This window comes from Thamnophis elegans, chromosome 11 (assembly GCF_009769535.1).
Source record: "Thamnophis elegans isolate rThaEle1 chromosome 11, rThaEle1.pri, whole genome shotgun sequence".
In the NCBI taxonomy this organism is placed as follows: domain Eukaryota; kingdom Metazoa; phylum Chordata; class Lepidosauria; order Squamata; family Colubridae; genus Thamnophis; species Thamnophis elegans.
In genome coordinates this window covers 58,888,760-58,910,475 of record NC_045551.1, presented here as the reverse complement: position 1 = coordinate 58,910,475, position 21,716 = coordinate 58,888,760, and positions in this window count along the sequence as shown.

Sequence of the window (21,716 nt, the reverse complement as noted above, 5' to 3'; positions counted from 1 at the left end):
ACTAAACACCGAAGGTGCACGGAACGCTGTTACCTTCCCACCAAAGGTGGTTCCTATTTTTCTACTTGTATTTTTACGTGCTTTCGAACTGCTAGGTAGGCAGAAGCTGGGACAAGTAACGGGAGCTCACTCCATTAAGTGGCACTACGGATTCGAAATGCCGAACTGCTGACCTTTCTGATAGACAAGCTCAGTGTCTTAGCCACTGAGCACAGTGTCCCTCATTACATCAATTATTAGTTGTCAACTCTGAAGCCATCTTGTGCCACCTCATAGTTGCCATGAAGCCTGAGAGTGGAAGGGAAGGGGGAAGTAGATAGCCGAACTAACCTGTCAAAATAAAAAGTTTTCCTGTGGGAACCAAGGTAATTGTGACAGGTGGCTGCTTCTTCCTCTTCTTCTTCTTCTTCTTCTTCTTCTTCTTCTTCTTCTTCTTCTTCTTCTTCTTCTTCTTCTTCTTCTCCTCCTCCTCCTCCTCCTCCTCCTCCTCCTCCTCCTCCTCCTCCTCCATTAATCACTTATCCATGCTATTTACAAAATATGCAAGAAATACTTCTAACTCAACCATAGCCTGCTTTTCATTCTTAAACACACTTGTGTTTGGTATAGAGTTGTGGGTCACGATTACATGGAAATCTACAAGGACCATCCACATGGATGGTTGTTTAAAGGTGGCCACAGAGCTAGAGAGAGTTGACATTCCCCATTAGTTCTTTTTATAAGCAGCATCCTGAATGGGTTTATCAAATCCCATATTTCTCTACCAGACATCATAGCAAAATAACCTAGAGAGACAGCTAACATTTTAGGCCTGCATTTAATGTTGCATTCAATTTCCCACTAATCCATCTTAGCTGCACCAATGCTTCATGGAGAAAGGAGGCAGGAAGTGACAAATGTTTTAGGACAAAGCAAGACCATAGGCCTTGTCCTAAAATGTTGAGAATTATGTGTTAAGGTAGACCAAAGAGTCACCCAAATTAATGGCTATGCTATAAACCAGATTTTGAATTTTTAACCTGAGATTTAATTTATGGCAGCCTCGGTTTCCTGCCTTCCTACTTACACATGCCCAGGAACAGATGCTGGATTATTGACTCTCAGGGAAATTATTAGCCACAGGACAGTGCTAAAATTCATTTTCATTGCCCCCAGTCTTACTCTTTATTTTTAGTGGTACATGCAATGTTACAAAAATACAAAGCATTTATAATGCAATGTAGCAGATAGGAACCAGTTAGTCCAAATTCCTGGAATGCAGAGATCATGACTGATGGGAAGGTGAAAAGAGAGCGTTAGAAAAGATAAAAATGCTTTGCTTCCAAAGGATTCTTAAGATTTCAGGAAAAGAGAATGTATTGTTTGTTGTTTTTTATTTATGTTTATTTCTTGCTATCTTCTGAATGATCTGGTTGGCAATAGATTCTCAGGGAGGAAATCTATCTATTTCATCACTAGGAGTTGCAAATGATTTGATGGTACAGAATCAATCAATTGACTTTTATTTATTTATTGGATTTATATGACTTCCCATCTCTGTGCATCTTACAATATTTAAAACAATGCAAAAAAACCAACACATTAATATAGTATAATACCATAAAGCACAACAACTCATATAGCAGCCAGACGTAGCAGACAGGGCTTGTAAAGATTAATGAAGCCGCTTAGTAAACAGGAAAGATGAATGTCCAACAGGGAACCTCTTCTGTGAATGTAGAACATGGAGACTCACACAAACAATCCTCTCTTAGATCAGCAGGGAAGGCATTTTCGAAAATGTTTCCATCGCTGAAGTTAGAAAACCTGTAAAAATGTAGTTCTGTTCTGACCCAGGCTTCCTCAGCAGCACGAAGCTGAGTCCTCATCCCAATAAACACTTTTTATTTAATTTACAGTGAATTCCTCTCCAGCAAAGTCTTTCCTCTCCCACAGTCTTTCAAGATAGTTCACGATTACTGACCTTTATCAGGCTTGGAAAGTAGTCGGGCCGATATCTTTCAAAGGCCACAAGACTTGGCAAGAATGCCGGAATGAACTAATTGTCTCCTGCAAACACTCCTCCCCTTTCGCTCCTCTTTTATTTCCTATGGGAGGGGCCATTCACTGTCCACCTGCGGACTTACTCCCAAGTCAACCCTTGTTCTTTAGCTGTTCCCTTCATCTGGCAACTCAGCACATGCATACACTGGAAACAGGCTCCAGCTGTTCATCTGCCTCACTGATGTCTGACTCCGAAGGCAGCTGATAACTGTCAGATGGCCCTGGCCCCTCTCTGCCTCCAAGACAGAGCCCTCGTCAGAGCCAGATTCCAGGACTGACCCATATTCCTACCCAACCTCCTCACTCTCTGAATCCACTCCGCTGACCGCTGGCAGGCCACAACAAGTTCTTTTATTAGGCTTTTAATGATGACTTTTAAAATAACCGCTATTAACGGTTGGGTTAAATGTTGCCTTTTGGTTTTCACAATTAGAGGGTGTTTCAAGTACTTGCATAATTAGAAAGGAGGGATAGCAATAGCAATAGCAGTTAGACTTCTTTACCGCTTCGTAGGGCTTTCAGCCCTCTCTAAGCGGTTTACAGAGTCAGCATATTGCCCCCAACAATCCGGATCCTCATTTTACCCACCTCGGAAGGATGGAAGGCTGAGTCAACCCTGAGCCGGTGAGATTTGAACAGCCGAACTGCTGAACTGCAGTCAGCTGAAGTAGCCTGCAGTGCTACATTTAACCACTGCGCCACCTTGGCTCAATTTATTAAGATATAAACTTAATAAATAATAAATAACAGCAATCTCAATACATTCATGTAAGAAGGTTTTTTTTTCCTTTCATGTGCACCAATGTCTGGCTTTCCAACTTAGAGATCTTTACCAACATTTGACTAAGGATAAAAGTGTTCCCTGCATTGCAATTAAAAAATTGTTCCCCCAGGTTTGCAACTTCAGCAACTTTAAGATGTGTGGACTTCAATGCCCACACATCTTCAAATATATTTTCTGACTTGGCATGAATTCTGGAATTGGCAAGCATTAAAAACAAATAAGCTCAGCGAGACATCATTTTTCATTAGCATTCCAGTGGCATTGACTGATATTTAATCCTATCAAATGCTGTTCCAAGTAGTCCAAAGTGTGAAACACACCTCATGTGGCTCACCTGGGTGACCGTCAAAAGCTTTGGAGAAGTTTTACCAACTCTTGCTAATATAACTGATCCACCTGTTCTGTGATGCTTTGTTCTTCTTTCCTTTAGAATGTAGATCAATTTACCCTTCTGAACATTAATATGTTACTCAGACCCGCACAGAAAAAGAATCCAGCCTTCTTGGAAGTCATTAGCAAAGAATAGCATGTCAAAGGTCTAGAACATTTAAAATTAACCTGATTAGAAAACTGAGTAGCATTAATCAAAAGGACATATTTGTAAATGTATGGTCTCCTTTGATTGTCCTTTGCATTCATCAACTCTTTTTCCCAATCAACATTTCATCGAAAAGATAGTCTTTGAACTAACATCTAGTATTCATTTTATAATAACAAAGTTCTTTGTTTATTGTATTATTATATACTTTATTGATTAAACATGAAACTCAGTCAACTGAACATTCAAAAATAGATCGCAAATACAATTGACTGGTGCTAATGGTTGATATGAGTTGCTGCCAGCATCCTAGGTATCCACCAAGTACCTTTTTAAAGTATACGATGTTCCGAGTAGCACAGTTTTTTGCAGTTCTGCTGGTGTTATTGCAGGAAGCTGCAATATGTTGATGTATCTTATAAAATTCTTGGGCATGGTGTCAAATGCCCCGATGACAATGTGTATCACTGTTACATGTTTCATCCATAATTGTGTAGTTTTGATGCAGGTTGCGGTATTTCATGATTTTTTTTCTAGTTCTTCTTTGACTCTGGCATCTCCTGGTACCGCAATGCCAATAAATTGTACGTTTCGGTTTTCAACAACTGTGATATCTGGCATATTGTGTTCCAAATGATGATCCGTCTTTATTCGAAAGTCCCACAAGAACTTAACATTCTCATTTTTGATAACTTTTTCCACTTTATGTTCCCATGACTTTCTGGATACAGGTAAATCATATTTTTTACATACTGACCAGTGGATTAATTTAGCAACTCAGTCATGTCTAGCTTTGTTTTATATACTTTTTTCATTAAACATGAAACTCAGTCAACCGAAAAGTCAAAAATGCATCACAAATACTATCGTTGTTGTTGTTGTTGTTGTTGTTGTTGTTGCTGCTGCTGCTGCTGTTATATGTTCTGAAAGTTTGAGTCCGATGCTCAAGACCACATGCTTTTTCCCCTCACCATTTCACATTCATTGACAGATAAGAATGAAAAAAAAATATAACAATTGACTTTTACCATTTCTAAGCCAAATCTCCATCTTGAAAACTGAAGCAGGTAGCAGATTTTGAATGGGAGAACATGACAAAAAACCGAAGCAGGTAGCAGTCTGGAAGTGGGGAAAGAGAGGGGAGGGAAGGAAGGAGGGAGGGAAGGAGGAGGAGGGGAGGGAGAGGGAGAGAGAGAGAGAAAGAGAGAGGGAGAGAGGTAGAGAGGGAGAGGGTGGGAGGGAGGGAGGGAGAGAGAGAGAGAGAGAGAGATATGGAAGACTAGTACAAAAGAATGCAATGTCTAATGTCTATACTATCATCAAGGATTACATGGCTCAAGTAGTTAGGATGCTGGGTTGGAAGTTAGCAAGCCAACATTTGAGACTTGAAGGCTACAGTGGGTCAGGATTGAGCTCCCGTCCTTCATTCTAGGTCTTCCCAGGGACATGAAAGGGGCCCCCCAATTGGGCATCATCCAGGCAACGGTGATGTCACCAGCTAATCCTTTCAACCTGGAAGCACCTCAATGCTTCTGACATGAATGCAATGCAAATATCAAGGAAACTTTCATGAGTGTCTCCATTAAATCATTAGGAATCAATCTTGATTTGAAAGGAAACTCTCCTTCATACTGTTCGTACTGCTTTGCACAAAGAGGGAGATACCTTTCGTCGTGGTCTTAAACCATGAAGCTTTCCACCGAGCATGAAACCAACAATCCAAAAGAGTTTAAACAGGGAGGGAGAGAAGATAAAAATTCAGAGAACTAATAGTGCAATAAAACAAAAAAGAATAATTTAAATTGAAATTTAAAAAAGCAATTTTACGTGACAATATTTACTGCCTTGCCCTCATAACGCTGAGGTAAAATTTGGCAGCGATAGCAATCGTAAGTTACACATGCTTAATCCTAGGATAGGCTCTCAAGATGAGCTTTTTAATAAATCACAGTTCAACAATTTCATGTATAAAATATGGATCCCTGCTCAAGTCCAAAAGAAGCTCTTTTTTGGCTCGCTTTCCACCACATAACCTGAAAAAGTTTCATTGAAAACACGTTTCGGTTGACGGAAACTATACCGCAGCATGGCTGATAGATTGATATTCAGAATCGCTACACCGCAAGATGTATGCATGTTAATTAAAGCTTTTATTTTGACTCACTAATCTGCTGTTGAAAAATTCAGCAAACTAATAGTGCAATAAAACAAAGGGGAATAATTGAAATGTTTTTATTACTGCCCTTGCTTTTATTTTTCTCATTCGGAAAAGCTCTGGTTCGGATAATTTATTGGGAAAGAAAAGCATTCATACATTGACGTGAGCTTAGTATTTGAGGCTTTTTTCCTCTCTCCCTTTAAATGCATTAGTGAGAAAAGTAGCTATAGGCAGAGTAATTTGAGAGGGAAAATCTGATAGGCCTAACTGCATTAGAAGCAATTCTGAAAGGTAATTCTCAGCTGGTCATGAAAATAACAAGATGGAACTAAACAAGAAACCCATGAAGGTCTATAAAGGTTTATATTCTAGTCCCTAAATTGACTCCTAATGAGGCTGTATTTCCCTCAAAGGAGCATGTCTGTAACTAGGAAAGACTTTGCTTTCTTCTTATTCATAGAAATACAGGGAGCTCTGCCATTTTGCAAAACACTAAGAACTTTTTGTTCTGCCAGGCCACTGGGGGCAGACTGTTGGTCTCTGATCTTTTAATGTGTCTTTTTGTCTCTCTATTGCATACAAATTTCAAGTGCAGAAATGTTTCAATAAAGGGACACATGAATAAGATGAAAACATCCTGTATTTTCTGAGTTTAATATCATCCAGTGCATATGAAAAGCGGGGGGGGGGGAGTGTTAGTATATCTTCCAAACCTAAATCTTATACAAAAAGAATTTGTATTTTTGGTTGAGAATTGATTATGCAAATCAACACGTTCCTATACTTGTTGTGGCCCGGCAGGAGCCATTGGAGCTGCCGCCAGACTCCAACAGCGAGGTGTCTTATGAGTCAGCCCTGGAGGAGGTGGAGGACCCTGGATAGGGTGTTGACTCTGAGCAGGGTGAGGAGAGACTGGTTGGCCACCAGGTGGCGGCAGAGCCTTGGATCAGAGGGAGTGCTCCGTAAAACACTTGTGAGTTGTTTCGGGATGCACGCTGTCAAAGGGCTACTCGGAGGCAAGAACAGCTGCGTAATTATAGGAGATGATTACGCTCAGCTGATGCTTATTAAGATCTTCTCCTGATTATAAAAGAGACTGCTTGTGCCACGCACTTTTGCAGAAGTCAATGTTCACGTTAAGGACTAACAAGAAACAAACTTGGCAGGCTGGATTGCTGCCAGAGTTTGTTTGCATTGCTGCCAAGTTTTGTAGGACATGCTGCCAGAGTGCTTATCTCTTTGTTATTGTGGCTTGCAGCCAACGAGAGTCTGGACTGATTAAAAGAAACATTCTTATTTACGTTGGTTTCAGCTTTCATTCCTGGATGGAGGAGGGGGGTGTCAGAACAATACCTTTTGCTGCACATTTGTTATCGTTCCTCATGGTTTCTTTTGAGTTTAGAGTATGGCCCTGTGTCAGCATTCCGAGTAACACACCCAAAGAACTCAGAACTCCTTAAAGTATATCTTCCAAACCTAAATCCTATGCAAAAAGAATGTGTATTTTTGGATGCTTTAAGGGTTCCTTAAAGAACATATTTATTGGATACATCATATCAGCATGGTTAGGGGAAACCAAACCTGAAGTTTCCTGCGTTAATAGCATAATTAAAAGAGTAACTGTTTTTCTCCCCAATTATCCCAAGTCAAACTGTCCAATTGACTTGAGAGACCGCCTACTGCCAATTACCTCCACTAGACCAATAAGATCGCATAGATTAGGCCTCCTCCGAATTCCATCAGCCAGCCAGTGTAGACTGGCAACTACCTGGAGGAGAGCCTTCTCGGTGGCTGCTCCGACCCTCTGGAACGAACTCCCCATGGAGATTTGGACCCTCACCACCCTCCAGTCCTTCCGCGTCGCCCTTAAAATCTGGCTGTCCCGGCTGGCCTGGGGTTAACGATTCTAACCCCACTCGAATTGTCTGACTGTTGTGTTCTTAAATGATGTAGTGTCTCCATGTTGTAAATTGTTTGTCCTCCCCCCCCCTTTTTGAACTGTGAGCCGCCCTGAGTCCCCCCAGGGAAAAGGGCGGCATACAAATAAAGTGAAAATGAAAAAATGAAATGAAAAAAATGAAGCAGTTAGTGGACTCCTTGGTCATTCCTCTCCTCCTTCAACTGCTACCTGTTGAGATGACCTTGGTTCCCATGGGAAGGCCCATTGTTTTGTTTGTAAAACAGTCACCCTACTTCTCCCCCCCCCCGAGTATGTGGCAACTATGAAGCAACTATGAAGAATGGGTTCAGCCAGGTTCGATTCAAAGTTGTCACCTGTTTTGATGAAGTTGCATTTCACATTTTTAAAAAGGTTGGTTACTCATCATTATTTCTTCACTGGTTTTGCAGATAGGGGCTTTGGAGAAACTACTTTGCATAGTTATGTAGCAATGACTTTCTAAGCTGGTTGGATACAGTAACAGGAATGCCCACATTGGTTGGATCCTGTTTGTCCGAGGGCCAATGGAATTGAGCTGTTTTGATTGCCTTTCAGAATGAAAGGAGAGAGAATCTGCGCAGTTCTCCAAGAATTGAAAGAGAAAAGAGAAAAGCTTTCCACCCAATATGTGTTCTCATACATTCCAGTTGGGGGAATCAGACAGGCAAATTCAATCATGCTAGATATCTTGAATTTGTGCCAGTGTAGAAAGGAAGATAAATCAAAAATCCTTGTTGTGAAGGACTTTCACAACAAGTCGTAGATACCCACAATCAGAAAAAAATGCATTGTGTTGTACTCTTAAACTAGTAAAAGACTAAAGTTGGTAAAATAGACTTATAAAACTGCATAAACAGTCCCTATGCTTTATAGATACAAAATACAAATTTTCCTTGAATTTCAGTCCACTGGGAAGTCCTGTTCTCTTCCTTCTCCATGAATTAAAACTCCTTTTGGAAGGAAGGAAGGAAGGAAGGAAGGAAGGAAGGAAGGAAGGAAGGAAGGAAGGAAGGAAGGAAGGAAGGAATGAGATCCTTCAATTCAACTGAAGAAATCTAAAATAAATATGTTAGAATATTCATGACTGGGAGAGGTCATGAATATTCATGACATGGTAACAATGTCAGCCAATGAATAGGCATAGCAACTAAGTCACCAATGGGAGCTTAAACAGATCTGAGTCTGTGCTGAGAATCGAAACTGAAACTGCTCTATTTGCTCTGAACTCTGAGATGAAGCTGTTCTCTCCTGCTTGTAACTTCTACAATGTTGAAATAATCTACTATTGGTATTGTACATTTATTCATCTGTTATTACGTATATAAAGAAGTTAATGTATCCAGCTGAATCAGTTATCTGTGTGTCCTTTCTGGATTTGACTTTTCTGCAACAAACTCTGATAAAATCCCACCACAATATGCAAAGAATCTACTAAATCCTGTTTCTGCATTCCTATTATACAGTTTCTCTTTTTTTAAAAGAAATCTAACTGGATTTCTGGTTCTTACAACTGTCATTTACATGTTGGATTTAACAGGATTCACTGCAATGCTTTTAATCCAGATGTAAGGATAGTTCAGGAACACAGTGTAGTAATTCAACACTCTTGTCACCATTAAATATGCAAAGAACTTAACTCCTTGCATAATATGATCTCCGAACCAAGAAAGAAAGAACATTTTGAATATTAGCAATGAGTTTCAACAAGAGTCTATTTGAGAGACTATCTTTTTGAAATCCCACATTTTTTTTTAAGAAATGTGATCTAGAAAAGTAATCAGGAAACTCATCCAATGGTGACAGATCTTGGCAGATCCTTATATAAAGCCCTTTAAAAGGTTAGATCGGGGCTGTGATTCAGCTCTAGGCACACTCCCTAAATTTACATAAAATACTATTTAAACAAGAATTATTCTAAGCAGTTCTTCTTCTTTCTTATACATTTGCTATCAAGACCAGCCCACCTAGATAAATCATCCAAACTCATCCCTGCCCCAACAGCTACCTTTGAATGGTGCTCAAACTACATTTACGGAGTAAGTAAGTAAACTTGAGTTGTTCCAGGAGACAGAAAGCAATGAAGAGCTGGTGAAGAAGGAAGAAAATGGAGACCATGGCATTACTTTATTACGAATTTCTAAAAAAAGTTATTTAATTACTTGCTTTTTGTTCAATTTGTATGGCTGCCTTTCTCAACACGTGACTCAGAATGCTGAACAAACTTAAAATAAATTAAAAACTATTTCAATTCTGGGATTGATGCAGAGGGCACACAGGTAAATGTGTGTGCATCATTAATCATCCATACCTTCTTTATTTGTAATTCCAGTATCACCCAACTAGACTCAAGGTCAATATTCATTTGATCAAACATCCACACAACCCTTGGCGGCAAAAGGTATATCCAAGAAGTGGAAAATATCTTTCTGAAAATGGCATGAGGACAGGAATCTTCATATTTAAAAGAGGTAAAGGTAAAGGTTACCCTCACACATATGTGCTAGTTGTTCCCAACTCTAGAGGGCGGTGCTCATCTCTGTTTCAAAGCCGAAGAGCCAGCGCTGTCCGAAGAAGTCTCTGTGGTCACGTGGCTAGCATGACTAAACACCAAAGGCACACAAAATACTGTTACTTTCCCACCAAAGGTGGTTCCTATTTTTCTACTTACATTTTTACATGCTGTCGAACTGCTAGGATGGTAGAAGCTGGGACAAGTAACAGGAGCTCACTCCATTATGTGGTGCTGGGGATTTGAACTGTCGAACTCCCAACCTTTCTGATCAACAAGCTCAGTGTCTTAGCCACTGAGCCATCGCTTCCCAAAAGAGAGATACCAAAAGAGAATATTCTGGGGAAATTTTTCCTCAATTTCTATATTACAAAAAAGAATTTTTCAGAGAATCTCTGTTAATGAATACATACCTTAGAAAAAGTTACATACTACTTCGCTGTACCTGAAGAAAAATAAGGATATTTTTATGGATGGTGATTTAAAATATTGTCCTCAAGTAAAGTAAAATAGAAAAGCTTTCTTGTTAATCTCTATGGGCATATCCAGGGAGAACAGAAAGGGAATTCTCTCTGGCAAATTCATTTCTTCTAAAGGGCACTGTGGTAAAATACACACAACACAACACTCCTGAAAAGACTGTCATATGTTACTCAGCCAGAGTTTTCTGTTCATCTTTAAAATATGGAGCAGCGGTGAAAGACTCTTATTTTTTTAAAAAAAATATTTATTTTTCATTTTAAAAGTATAAACATTTCATCTCTCCTTAAGCAGTGTGTCGTTTGGATACAAATATTTCTGTGCAACATCATTTCACAAATTATATACATTGAACAATTATACCTTGTGTAACTCTTCATTTCCTTCATAATATATCTTCTAATAAAAATACAATAATAACATTAAACATGATTATTCTCATCATACTCATATTATCAGTTGCCATTTTATTCTCATATCTATCTTAATGTATTTTCTATTCTTTTGGTATTTTTCCTTTCTTTCCAATTTCCTTTTTAATTCTCCAACCATTGGTAAAATGCTTCCCATATTATATAATAATCAGTTTGTTCTTTCTCCTTAATTGCTAGTGTTAGTCTATTCATTTCTGCACATTCTAATATTTTCCTAATCACCTTCTCTTCAGTATGAATCTCTTCACTTTTCCAATATTGTGCAAATACAATTCTATTGTATTTAATATTGTTAATGCATGAATAATTAAATTATTTTCTTTGTTATAAGTTTCAGGCAAGATCACCAATAAAAATATTTAGGCCAGCCTCATTTTCATCCCTATCTTATCTTTGTGGTAGCAAATTGCAGCAGTTAAATCCTTTCCCCATAATCCAGATCTGCCATCAATAGACACTAATTTTAACATTGCAGAATGGGGCATCTCTTTTAAAGGAACAGCAACAAATAGCAATAGCAGTTAGACTTATATACCGCTTCATAGGGCTTTCAGCCCTCTCTAAGCGGTTTACAGAGTCAGCATATCGCCCCCACAGTCCGGGTCCTCATTTCACCCACCTCGGAAGGATGGAAGGCTGAGTCAACCTTGAGCCGGTGAGATTAGAACCGCTGAACTGCAGATAACAGTCAGCTGAAGTGGCCTGCAGTACTGCACCCTAACCACTGCGCCACGTTAAGCTTCACTGATTTTTAGCTTTTCCAAAATAAAAACAAAAAACAAACGAACCAGGAAGCAATCCTTGTTCAGCATCTCATGCAATAACACCGTAATTCAAATTTTAAAGCCAGAGTCTTGGTTGAAGTCTCGATTAATGTTGATAGAACTCTTTACTTCTCATACAGTTTTTTTTCCCAGACAGCAGCTGGGATAGATTTTAGACAAGGGGGATCAGAATTATGTGTTTTCTGTCCATGAAACACAAATTGAAGGTGGCAGTCACAAGTTGATGAACAAACCGGAATGCCCTTCGCAACTTGTCCTATAATATTGAGAGAAAGATATATGTTGCCTATTATGTGAGAGATGGGCCCTCAAGCATGAACTATAAGTATCTCCAGAACAAGATAAAAGAAAAAAAAATCTTGTCTGGTTTGTCAGACAAAGAAAAGAAAGAAATGATGCTCTTTTTAAACTTCTTCTTGTGGTGCTCCTAATAGTGATAATTGCATTGTCAAACTTTATAATGCCTTTTTCGTTTCCACCTCTTTCTCAGAGCTAACTGACCTGTCATCCTGGTTTTGTTTTTTTCTATCCAAAACTTACTGCGTTTTTTTTTCTTTTAAAACCACACTAGTTTTTAATCTTTGGTTGCTTTCTCTCAAAGAAACAAAATTAGCTCATTGTTAATTTAATTTCAGACTGAGGATATAAATAACAAAGTACTTCTGGGGATCTTGAAAGTTTAATTGTCTAAGTTGTAGTTCAGCCGATGTTAAGTATTATTAACATCCACTTATTATTAATATCTACTTATTTGAAAGAGCGGTGACTCAGTGGCTAAGACACTGAGCTTGTCGAACAGAAAGGTTGGTAGTTCAGCGGTTTGAATCCCTAGCGCCGCGTAACAGAGCGAGCTCCCGTTACATGTACCAGCTTCTGCCAACCTAACAGTTCGAAAGCGTGTAAAAATGCAAGTAGAAAAACAGGAACCATCTTTGGTGGAAAGGTAACAGTGTTCCATGCACCTTTGGCATTTAGTATGCTGGCCACATGGCCACGGAGATGTCCTCGGACAGCGCTGGCTCTTTGGCTGTGAAACGCAGATGAGCACTGCCCCCTAGAGTTGGGAATGACTAGCACATATGTTTGAGGGGAACCTTTACCTTTTTAGTTATTAATCTTTGGTTCCTTTCTCTCAAAACAAAACTAGGGTCATTGTTAATTTAATCTCAGACTAAGGATATAATAACCAAACACTTCTGGGCATCTTGAAAGTTTAATGATCTAGGTTGTAGTTCAGCCTTATTAAGATAAGGTAAGTTAAGCATTATTAAGATCTACTTACTTGAAAGAGGGATGCAACTCCAGTTTGAAATAAGTGTCTGTATCATGGACAGATTACACCCTTGTTTTTATCGCTACTTGCTCTGTTAAACCAGGCTTGGTGGCAGATGTTTTTTAGACACATCATGTCATAAACTTGCATCATTTAGAACACTGCATCTGAAATAGCAATTTCAGAATCAAAGTTTGATGGATCTTCCTGGAAAGAATATGTTATAAATGCGAGAAGAAAACAACCCCTCACCACATGTACTTTATGGTTGGAATAATGTAGAGGGTGCTGTCAGGCATATGAATGCATGAATATCCAAAAAGTAATGAGCAAAAAGAAAAAAAGAAAACTTGTATGCACTTTGCACAGGCTGAGTCCCTGAAAAAAAATGTAGCAGGTGAGAATTGTACACCTATCTCTTCTCTGCATAGGTCAAGGATGAAAATGAAGGTGGTGATCTTATTTACTTATTATCTTCCAATCTTCATCAAATAATATCTTCTTATTCAGGGGGATCCAGGATTGAATGAACCTAAATTCCGGCTGCTTTGATTTTTCTACATTTGTTTGTAAACTGGTCCGAAGATTTTTTTAAATCTGTAGAAAATACATCAACAATCCTTCTTTACATCCAGAGCTTTCTGTGCTGTATTAAAATTTAGAAATCCGAGCTAGAATTTTTCCAATCGTGCAAAAATGTAAAAAGTTTTGGATGTAATTTTCTCAAATATCCAAGCAGAAGAGAATACAGTAAATATCCCTTTCTTTGCAGAATTATACATTTTTATCTCATGTGAGTTAACCTGAATTGATGCAGCCTTTCAATTAAAAAAAAATGATAGGGGAGAAAAGGAGCGACTGCTTAGAAGAGTTACATAGAATTCATTCTATAAGATTTCTCTAAATAAATATATACAATAAAATGTTATTTTAGCTTTTTCCTTGTTTTAATGGAGAGTAATCGGTCCATATAGCAAGCTAATGTCTTTGTGCATTTGTAGTGGACTATGGACATTTAGCATAAAGGTAAAGGTTCCCCTCACACATATGTTCTAGTTGTTCCCAACTCTAGGAGGCAGTGTTCATCTCCGTTTCAAAGCTGAAGAGCCAGCGTTGTCTAAAGACGTCTCCGTGGTCATGTGGCCAGCATGACTAAACACCGAAGGCGCACAGAACGCTGTTACCTTCCCACCAAAGGTGGTTCCTATTTTGCTACTTGCATTTTTACATGCTTTCAAACTGCTAGGTTGGCAGAAGCTGGGACAAATAACGGGAGCTCACACCATTATGTGGCACTAGGGATTCGAACTGCCAAACTGAGGACCTTTCTGATCGACAAGCTCAGCGTCTTAGTCACTGAGCCACTGCGTTCCTTACATTTAGGATAGCTGAAGGTAATTTTTGCCCATTTTTAGCAATTGAAAAAGTAATGAATCTATATTATGAAAGGCAAATACCCCAAAGTTTTCTTGCTAAACTTTTTTTTTTGTGTGAGGAAAATGCACTCTTCTAGAATTTGCTTAGAGAAATTGGCTTATAAGGCTTTCAGGATATTTTATGGCTAATTGAATTCTGTCTGTGCTTTCTTTATGTTTTTCAATAGCTTTATTCACAACAATTTGCAGGGTAACTCTGTCTCCTTCAGCTAGACCACCACCAGAATATTAAACCACCGGTTAATTAATATTTATAGATATAACCCTTTTACGAATGTCAAGGATCTACATCGGATTTCAAGAGGTTATGCTGAATATAGAAACTTCACGAGGAGGCTTTGCAAACTCTCTCTTTTTTTTTCGGCTTAAAAAAAAAAAAAGCCAGCTAGAAATTGTGTTGTGCCCGTATCTAACATTAAAAATCAGAATCTATTTGAGAAATAATATTGTCCTAAATAGTCCCTTCACTCTTACCCCTTGCTTTTCTTTGCTATCAGGTTTGAAAACATTGTTTGTTGTTAGGATTTGACTCTTTCCTTAGGGAAAGTCTTGCTGACATGCATCCTTGTCAAGGTTAGCTTCTTCTTGGAGGAAAATGCCTGAGAGGCCTGGGTGTTTAACCTACTAAACCACGTTGCAAAAATCTGCATAATGAAGATCTGCTAAGCAACACGCTGTGTCTCAACCAGGTGTTTTCTGACATAAAGCAACATAGTGTATCACAATGCAGCTCTTGTACCCAAGGCAGAGCCAATTTGCTTCAACCGGCCTCATTGTCATGGTTCCAATAAATCTATTTATTTATTATTTAGTTAGTTAGTTTGTCAAACATATACGAGATAATAGGTATAAGTATAAACATGGACATGAGCACATGAAATGAGTACAAATAAATGGGGACAATAGGACAGGGACGTTAGGCACGCTGGTGCACTTATGCAAAGCCCCCTTACAGACCTCTTAGGAATGGAGTGAGGTCCATGGTAGGCAGTTGAAGGTTGAAGGCATGAGGGTTTGAGGATGTGACAACTGAGGCAAGTAGAGCATTCCAGGCATTGACCACTCTGTTGCTGAAGTCGTATTTACTGCAATCGAGTTTGGAGCGGCTTACCTTGAGTTTGTATCTATTGTTTTCCCGTGCATTATTGCGGTTGAAGCTGAAGTATTCGTTGACAGGTAGAATGTTGTAGCAGACAATTTTGTGTACTATGCTTAGGTCAGACCATAAGTGGTGTAGTTCAAGGTTGTCCAAGCCCAAAATTTCAACCCTGGTGGCATAATTGCTGGTGGCATAATTGCTCTCAACCAATTCAAGATTCTGAGGCTTCCTTAAAAATCCTGTTTATTGGGTACAGCATATCGGCACAGTCAAAGGTGAAGCCAACACTGAATAATTCCCATGTTTTTGGTATAATTAAAGAACAGATTCTGTCCACACACCACCTTGTGTCACAGGTCATGTTAGCCAGCCAAGCAGGTGATGAATTTCTCAGCGCTCCCTCCTGCCGTTGCTAGGGCACACTGATTTGGCCTTGGTTCTCAGGAGCCTTATCGTTGTTATTTCTGGAACATTGGAGAAAGACATTGTACATTCCATAGGTCCCCCTCCATCCCTTAAGTATGACAACTAAGAAACAAAACAAGAACAAAATGACTTCAGATAAGAGACCTTTCAAGAGTTGACAGTCATCACATTAAGAAAACTGAGTGCTGATGATATCAGAAAAAAAAATTGTTAAGAAAAGTATGTATTTAGTATTACAAGTTTTAACAGCATTGAGAATTATCTTCGCACAATGTTGGAAAGTTGAAGAAACACCGCAAGATGAAGAGGTAATTAAGAAGATATTAAACTCTCCAGAAATGGATAGACTTACATTGAAAATCAAGCAGAAAGAAGACCCAGAATATTATCAAAGATGAAACTTATTTTACCAGTGGTTGGAAAAAAAATAAGGTGGAGAGTAAGAATGGAATCTGTATTGTTAAGCAAATGAAATACCCAGACAAACACGATGTTTATTAAGCACTGAGAAATGTAATTTTAAAGAAAGCTAATAAAATTTGTTTTTTTTTAAAAGAAACAAAAACTGAGTGCTGTGCAGGCACAACAGCTGCTTTTGTCAAGAAAGTTGTCCACTACTCAAGGGAAGCAACAACTATTTATTGGTGCACTTAGAAAAAGTATGTGCATCAAAACTTCATTGAAGTAAAGCATCCTTTCACATTTCTGCCAAGGAACAGCATAGTCAGGGCAATCACAATTCTTTTGAAAAGTTTTTATTTTTATTTTTCCATAACCACTCTTACATCATTAATGTTACAGTGTGTCATCTGGGTAGAGTCTTTGTGTCATCACATTTAACAGTTACATCATTTTAAATCTGTTTTTATCTTGCCTTTACATTTACATTTCAATTGACTTTAATTCAACTCCTCCCCTATAATTCTATGTTTTTTTCCAAATTATTCAATTTCTGTTCTGTTTCTTCTTCTCTATATTCATTTTCTATCCAGTGATAAAAAACATCCCCATATCTTATAACACTCTGATTCTTCCTTCTCTTTAACTGCCAATGTTAATCTGTTCATTTCTGCACAGTCTAATGTGGTTTTTTTAAAAATTACTTCTCCCTCAGAAAAGTGATGTGGGTGTTTGTCTCTCCCTCTTTCCAAACCTGCCTAAACATTTCTAGAAGAACAGTGAGAGACCAAGAGAATATTGAGAGAGCTAGACCTGAGGTAAGAGCCAAGGTGGAGCAGTGATTAAATGCAGCACTGCAGGCTACTTCAGCTGACTGCAGTTCTGCAGTTCGGCTGTTCAAATCTCACCGGCTCAGGGTTGACTCAGCCTTCCATCCTTCCGAGGTGGGTAAAATGAGGACCCGGATTGTTGTTGGGGGCAATATGCTGACTCTGTAAACCGCTTAGAGAGGACTGAAAGCCCTATGAAGCGGTATATAAGTCTAACTGCTATTGCTAGTTCTTCCCTGAAAATTTTAATCATCATTGGCATCCTTTAGTCTCAAAAGTCTATGGTATCGTTCTCTGGAAAGAGGTCCTAAAACAGCATCTGGTATGGCTACAAAGGCCAATTCAGGAGTGGCAATCCCTTCCACACTGAGAGATTGCCCCCAACCCCCAGATTTCACTGGTTCCAGGACTGCCTCTTTGCCTTAGTCTGTCGAGCAACTGTCTTTCAATGCTGTATGCAAAGCTGTAGTGTCCTCTCCAGAGCACTACGCCTGTGTAGATTAATATGGAGGCAGTGGTGGGTTTCAAAAATTGCTCGAACCTACTCTGTGGGTGTGGCCTCCTTTGTGGGAGTGGCTTGCCACCCATGTGACCGGATGGGAGTGGCTTGCCGCACATGTGACCGGATATGAAGATGCCGATGACACTTGTCAGAACCACCTTAAATTACCTCACACACAGCACCGGCATGCATAAGAATATGATGTAAACTTGTTTTTTAAAAGGCATCTTTGGTTTGCGTTAAAACAACTTCAACACATGCAATGTTCTGATTGCACCACAAATGCAGTAGTCATCCTTACCTTTCACAGAGGCACTGAGTTTTATAAATATGAGCATGATAGTGTAGAATAATCATATCCAAGGACCAGTGGTGGGTTTCAAAAAAATTTGGAACCTCTTCTGTAGGTGTGGCCTGCTTTCCGGGTCCACTGCTGGAACCTCTTCTAACCGGTTCGGTAGATTTGACGAACCGGTTCTACCAAATAGGTGCAAACTGGTAGAAACCCACCTCTGTATGGAGGGTAGACTGTTACCCAAGCAGCAGATCCCCCCTCTCCACATCACTGAAATAGTCCAATTGAACAGCAGAACCAATACAATTGGTTCCAGCTGCGTCATAGGAGTTAGTAGAATGTGGCTGTACAGTCACGAACTGCTTCCGGGACTCCGGCTCTGGATTTTGCCTTGAGGTTGACTCTTGAAGCCTTTTCCAGTAGTGGATATAGCCACAAGGCAATGGAGGTTTGTAGTCAGTGTTTCCCTTCTCTTAGAAGACGATTCTGTCGCTTTATCTGCTCTTGGGGCGTAGAGCCCTCTTCTGCCTTCAAAACCATTGACCGTTTTCTCTTGTAACCCTAGAAGGAGCCCTTATGATGTGCTACCAGTTGAGCCAGCTGGACCAAGGTTTTTAAGGAGGTGTTACTCCTCGATCACTCACCCTTTGTCCTGGCTTGTGACAGGCAGAGCCTGACTTCCCAAATATTGGGCCCAGGATGGCGGGTTTTAATTTTAATTTTAATAGTATGGATTAGTAGGGTTGGATTAGGGGATGAAGTTTACTGCTTGGCTACTCATGCCAATGTCCACCAAATTAGTCAACTCGCTCAATCTCCAGCTTTGTTCACTCACAGACGAAAAGTAGCAACTGTGTTTGACATTCTGCAGACAGGGGGAGAAATATCTTAAATCTTTTCCGAGATCATCTGATTCGATCCAATGCCTTAAATCGTGTCCAAGTTTTGATTTGAAAGCTCAGTTCAAAGAGCGAATTGATGAAATCCCCTTCAACTTCGACCATGTTTCCAAAGCTTCATGCAATGTTAATAGCTACTTGTGAACATCCTTTTAATTTTTCATTCCCACTAATTTACTTTCTCTTCCTGCTTGAGCCTTCGTAGCCCTCCTATTCTTTGCCTTCTTTTCTACAGTATATTGAGTTTTCTGTCAGTACTGTGTTTGTAGCTGTAAATCATGTTATTAGGAAGTTAAAAGGCTCTGAGAAGCCTGAGCCTGGTTTCCTGAATCATTTCAATATTCGAAATAGCACTGATTTATTCTCCTGACTATTTTTCCACGCCTTTAAACTTTGCCTAGTTCTGTATGCGTATTCTTGCTGCAGGAGGAATATTTTTAGGATGGTTGCTACTGAAACAAATATTAGCTTATGATCCTCTTGAGCTAGTTCCAGCTCCCCTTTGAGATGCTAATAATGGGTTTTAAATTTCCAATCACAAATAATGACATGTTCTGAAGCACTGCTTAAGCATTTTAAATGGTTGGGATAATTTGGTGGAAGGTGTTATGTAAAAGGAAGGAAACAATATCCCAGACTTTTGAATGTACATAAAGTAGGAATTTCCTGATCATGCAAGCTCCACCATTCATGTCCATCAATGGATTTTTCAAGCAAAGACATCTGTCTGGGATGGTCTCAGAACTTCTGCCCTAGCTATGGAGTTGGACCAGAAAACCTCAAAATTGCTTCTAATTCTATGATTCCATGCCTCAATAGAGGACAATGTATGGTCACTTGCTCACTTTGTCACCAAATAGAAAGAGGAACCAATTTGTTATTGTAGAAAGACAGCACACACCCCTCCCCAGAAAAAATGAAATATTAAAAAGGCAAGATATTATATTTCCCTAAAGAGAAAAATGGAATGAAAAAAAGAGCCAAAAATCCACTTTTCTGAATAGCCCAGGGGATACTGCAGGCAGCTTTTAGAAATGCAGATTTGGTAATCTGTTCAAGGCAGTCACATGCCCACTTAGCCACACCCACCCAGTCACATGTCCAGCCCCAACAGGGACCGTGAATTGGCCCCCTGTTTAAAAAGTTTGAGGACCCCTGACGAACATCATTAATCTGTCCATCTCTATCCATCATGGGCATCTCATTCCAATTGTAGAATGTTCCCCAGATTGAGAAGAACTGAAGTTCTTTTCATGACTACCAGATATAAAAACAATTTTAGCTCACATTAGCCTAAAAACATGCCATTCCCAGGTGCAAATAATGTTGGGAGGCTGTTAGCAGAAATTTCATCGCGGTAGGCATGATCAGATATTATCGTGAAAAAAATTCTGAAAAGGTAGCTACAGGACTATACCTTTAAGAAAATTGAAGTAATGTCTAGTTCATCTTCAGACAAATATATTTGGGCAATCTAATGTCAGCTTCTGAAAGTAGATAATATAGGACCCATTGCAAATAAATCTTTTCTTCCCCTCTCTTTGGATGAATTCTACCGAAATCTTAGATCTGAGTTAATGCAAAATGCCAATATTCCAGCCATTCTGATCATTTTGATTTATTGCAGCATTTCAAGGTTTCCTTTTACTCTTGTCGCGAGAAAACGACTTGAGATCAAAAGATGCCAAAGGGTTTGTTGCTTTATTGTTAGATGACAAAAGACACATCAATGTCATTTCTCGGAGACAGCTACTATCAAAGAATAGATGCCATTTTATTGATTGTGGAGAGGGACCTCATAACCACTTGCCATTCCCGGTGGCTAGAGATTTTATCTGGAAAGGAAGCGAGACTTGGAGCTGAAATGAACGAAGAATTCCTTTCCTCCTTCCACAGAAGTATTTTACTCATCTAACTTCCATCCTTTTCATCTCTCCTGCCCTCTGCTGTTGTCTTTGTTTTCTCAAGAAATCAGAATTCTTTTAAATCCAAATCTTAAAAACATGAAAAAGGATATAGAGGAATATGTGTGTAGCTGTGTGGTATGTAACACCATGAAAGGCCAGCCTGGGAAGCCTCCTGGCCTCTTACAGCCCGTAGCAGATAGCCACGGACTTCATAGTTGTTATGAGAACCTCAAGCTGAGAACCTTAAAAAGCTGTTCTCAGGCACCATTTGCTTGGTCCCTCAAAACCAGGGGTGGGTTCCTGCCAGTTCTAACCTCTTCTATAGAAGATTTTCCACAAATCTACAGTGCCATTTAGAACCAGTTGCAGCTCCCTTCCCCCTTCTGTCCGCATATCATCAAGATGAAGAGCGAGAGGAGGAATTCTGGGAGTTGAAGTCCACAAGTCTTAAAGCTGTCAAGTTTGAACACCTCTGGGTTTTTTTTCTCTAAAGGGTTAGGTGTGCAAGGGTCTCGTAACTTGACAGCTTTAAGACTTGCGTGCTTCAAATACCAGAGTTTCTGAGCCAACATTTTGCTTGCTAAGCAAGAACGTTGTTAAGTGAGTTTCACCACATTTTACAAGTTGGCCACACCCACCCAGTCACATGGCTGGCAAGCACTCCCACCCAGTCACATGGTCAGCAAGCCACTCCCACCCAGTCACATGGCTGGCAAGCCACTCCCACAAAGCAGGCCACACCTACAGAAGAGGTTCTAAAACATTTTGAAACCCACCACTACTCAGAGCTGAGACAAAACAGATGGCCCCAGGCTATTTCCTCCCCCTCCTATTCCCAAGAAGGTACATCAAAGTAAAGGAAAGACTAGAAACAGGAAAATGGTGTCAACTGGTATCCAGGTCCTCCCTGCCAGAATGGTAGTTTCCACATAAGGATCTATGGGGACCTGACAAATATAGACCTTACATTCCCCGTTCCC